Genomic DNA, 4,476 nt, shown 5'->3' on the forward strand with positions numbered 1-4,476 from the left:
GTTTTGTCCCGGGCACAGACTGTATAAGCCCGAACAAAATCAGCAACATCTGCTTCCAGGGTAGGCCACCAATAAAAACGAGAGATGAGCTGGATGGACTTTTTGACGCCAGCATAGCCGGCGAGGTGTGAGGAGTGTCCCCACCTGAGAATCCTGAGGCGCTGACGTGGAGGGACGAAGGTCTTTCCAGGAGGAGTTTGTCTGATGGAAGCTGGGGAAGCGGAGATCAGACACTCAGGAGGAATAATGTGTTGCAGGGAGGCTTCCATTTCAAAGGGGTCCGAGGAACGAGAGAGGGCGTCAGCCCTGATGTTCTTGTCAGCAGGGCGAAAATGAATCTCAAAGTTAAAACGGGCAAAAAACAACGACCACCTAGCCTGGCGAGGGTTCAGCCGTTGGGCAGACTGAAGATAAGAGAAATTCTTGTGATCAGTGTATATAATAATTGGGTATTTGGACCCCTCCAGCAGGTGCCTCCATTCCTCGAGGGCCAGTTTTATGGCCAGTAGTTCTCGATCACCAATGGAGTAATTTTTCTCCGCCGAAGAGAAGGTCCTAGAAAAGAAACCACAAGTAACGCCATGTCCGGAAGAGTTTTTCTGTAGGAGTACAGCTCCGGCTCCCACAGAGGAGGCGTCTACCTCCAGTGAGAAGGGTTTAGATGGATCAGGTCTGGAGAGTACGGGAGCAGAAGAAAAGGCAGTTTTGAGACGGTTGAACGCCTCGTCCGCTTGAGGAGGCCAGGACTTAGGGTTGGCGTTTTTTTGGTTAGGGCCACAATTGGGGCCACAATGGTGGAAAAATGTGGAATTGATTGTCTGTAGTAATTGGCAAACCCCAAGAAACGTTGGATAGCTCGGAGTCCGGAGGGGCGTGGCCAATCCAACACGGCTGACAGTTTGTCCGGGTCCATTTGAAGTCCCTGGCCAGAGACTAAATATCCTAGGAAGGGAAGAGATTGGCATTCAAAGAGACATTTCTCCATCTTGGCATATAACTGATTGTCCCGGAGTCTCTGAAGAACCATGCGGACATGACGGCGGTGTTCTTCTAGGTTAGAAGAGAAAATAAAAATATCGTCCAAGTAGACCACAACACAAGTATATAATAAATCACGAAAAATTTCATTTACAAAGTCCTGGAAGACAGCAGGGGCGTTGCAAAGCCCAAAGGGCATAACCAGATATTCAAAGTGTCCGTCTCTGGTGTTAAACGCGGTCTTCCACTCGTCCCCTTCCCTGATGCGGATGAGATTATATGCACCTCTTAAATCCAATTTGGTAAAGATGTTGGAACTCAAAAGAACTCAAAGAGTTCCGAGATAAGAGGCAGGGGATAGCGTTTTTTTATAGTGATTTTATTAAGACCGCGGTAATCAATGCATGGTCGTAAGGAACCGTCTTTTTTGGAGACAAAGGGGAGGGGCAGGGGAGGAAGACTTGCGGATAAATCCCCTTTTTAAATTTTCTTGGATGTACTCTGTCATGGCTTGTGTTTCCGGAGCAGACAGAGGATAGATTCTGCCCCGGGGTGGAGTAGTACCAGGGAGGAGATCAATAGGACAGTCATAAGGGCTGTGAGGAGACAAAGTCTCTGCTTGTTTTTTGCAAAAAACATCAGCATAGTCCAGATAGGCCTTGGGGAGACCTGGCATCGGAGGGGCCATAGGGTTTTGACTGGCAGGACTGGGAGCAGACATAAGGCATTTTTTGTAGCAAGAAGTACCCCAGTTCTTGATTTCCCCGGTGGTCCAGTCAAGGGTAGGGGAATGGCGTTGAAGCCAAGGTAGTCCGAGAAGAATTTCAGAGGTGCAGTTAGAAAGTACCAGAAATTCAATCTTTTCGTGATGGGGTCCAATGCACATTAAGAGAGGTTCTGTGCGGTAACGCACAGTACAGTCCAATCTTTCACCATTAACTGAGGAGATGTAGAGAGGTCTGGCGAGACTGGTCACTGGGATGTTGAACCTGTTAACGAAAGAGGCCAAAATAAAATTTCCTGCAGATCCGGAATCCAAGAAGGCCACAGCTGAGAAGGAGAAGTTAGAAGAAGAAATCCGCACAGGCACAGTAAGACGTGGAGAAGCAGAGTTCACACCTAGAGCTGTCTCACCTTTGTGCGGAATCGGAGTGCGTCTTTCCTGACGTGGAGGACGGATAGGACAATCCTTCAAGAAGTGTTCGGTACTGGCACAGTACAGGCATAGGTTCTCATTGCGGCGGCGTGTCCTCTCTTGTGGTGTCAGGCGAGACCGGTCTACTTGCATAGCCTCCACGGCGGAAGGCACAGGAACAGATTGCAGAAGACCAGAGAAGAGAGGAGCTGGGGAGAGAAACCGCCTAGTGCGAACAAAGTCCATATCCTGGCGGAGCTCCTGGCGTCTTTCGGAAAAACGCATGTCAATGCGGGTGGCCAAATGAATAAGTTCATGCAGGTTGGCAGGGATTTCTCGTGCGGCCAGCACATCTTTGATGTTACTGGATAGGCCTTTTTTGAAGGTCGCACAGAGGGCCTCGTTATTCCATGATAATTCGGAGGCGAGAGTACAGAATTGGATGGCGTACTCGCCTACTGAAGAATTACCCTGGACCAGGTTCAGCAGGGCAGTCTCGGCAGAAGAGGCTCGGGCTGGTTCCTCGAAGACACTTCGAATCTCCGTGAAGAAAGAGTGTACGGAGGCAGTGACAGGATCATTGCGGTCCCAGAGCGGTGTGGCCCATGACAGGGCCTTCCCAGACAGGAGACTGACCACGAAAGCCACCTTTGACCTTTCAGTTGGAAATTGGTCCGACATCATCTCCAAATGCAGGGAACATTGCGAGAGAAAACCACGGCAAAGTTTAGAGTCCCCATCAAACTTGTCCAGCAATGATAAACGGAGGCTGGATGCGGCCACTCGCTGCGGAGGAGGGGCAGGAGCTGGCGGAGGAGATGGTTGCTGAAGCTGTGGTAGAAGCTGCTGTAGCATAACAGTCAGTTGTGACAGCTGATGGCCTTGTTGCGACTGCTGGGCGACCACCGTGGTAAGGTCAGCGACAACTGGCAACGGGACCTCAGCGGGATCCATGGCCGGATCTACTGTCAGGATTCGGCAGGCTGGAGGTGGATCCTCTGTGTCAGAGAGGGATTGACGTGGACCGTGTCGGTGGACCGGTTCTAAGTTGCTACAGGTTTTTACCAGAGCCCGCCGCAAAGCGGGATGGTCTTGCAGCGGCGGTAGCAACCAGGTCGTATCCACCGGCAACGGCTCAACCTCTCTGACTGCTGAGATAGGCGCGGTACAAGGGATTAGACAAGAGCAAGGTCGGACGTAGCAGAAGGTCAGGGCAGGCAGCAAGGATCGTAGTCAGGGGCAACGAGAAGAGGTCTGGAACACTGGCTTGGGATACACAAGGAACGCTTTCACTGGCACAATGGCAACAAGATCCGGCAAGGAAGTGAAGGGGAAGTGAGGTAATATAGGGAAGTGCACAGGAGAACATACTAATTAAAACCATGCACCAATCAGTGGTGCACTGGCCCTTTAATTCGCAAAGAGCCGGCGTGCGCGCGCCCTAGGGAGCGGGGCCGCGCGCGCCGGGACAGCACAGACGGGGAACGAGTCTGGTAAGCGGGTCGGGATGCGCACCGCGAGCTGGGGACATTATCGCAGCGCACCTGGTCAGCGGGTCTGACCGGGGCGCTGCGAACAGGAGAACGCTGCGAGCGCTCCGGGGAGGAGCGGGAACCCGGAGCGCTCGGCGTAACATTCGGGCAGTAGACATTAAGAATCGTGAATTCGTGTCCCCCAATACTTAAAGAAAGGATTAAGTAACGTGTATCCGGGGCAATCGTACAGTTCAGAACCTGATGGGGAAGAGACTTGTGAATGGCGATCGCCACCCCACAGGATCTGGACAGAGGATTGTCAGCACAGAACCAGGAGGTGTAGTGTGGATGTTTGAGAGAGGGTGTGTGGCCTACCTTAAAATGTGTCTCTTGAAAACATACCAGATGAGCCCGTTGCTTGTGACAATGGTACACAGGGATAAGACAAGGGGGAAAAACTAAAAGGAGCAACACAAAATGAGAACAAGTACACAACAAGAGCAGCAAACACCTACACAAGACAGACCAACAAAACAAGAGAGAAGAGTAACGAAATAAGCAGTAGACAGACAGAGAGAAGAGACTACTGCTGCGGAAACTAACAAGAACAATAAGTAGTAAAGGAGGGAAGAAGTCCCAAGGACCAGATCGTCCCCAGGAGCCCTATACCTATAAGGGGGGTAAAGTTAGTCAGGTAGCGAGAGAGACAGAACCCACTACACTGCCGAATATGTAACAGTAGCTGAAAAGAGCCCAAAAGTGCTAGAGGACAATGAAAATGAGTCAGATGAAAAGGGGGAAAAACATACAAAAAGCACAATTAGAGGCACTGGGAAGAGAATAGTGACATTACAGTTTCCAATACAATAATCCCAAATCCCCAAATGG

This window comes from Hyla sarda, unplaced genomic scaffold, assembly GCF_029499605.1.
Source record: "Hyla sarda isolate aHylSar1 unplaced genomic scaffold, aHylSar1.hap1 scaffold_111, whole genome shotgun sequence".
Classification (NCBI taxonomy): Eukaryota; Metazoa; Chordata; class Amphibia; order Anura; family Hylidae; genus Hyla; species Hyla sarda.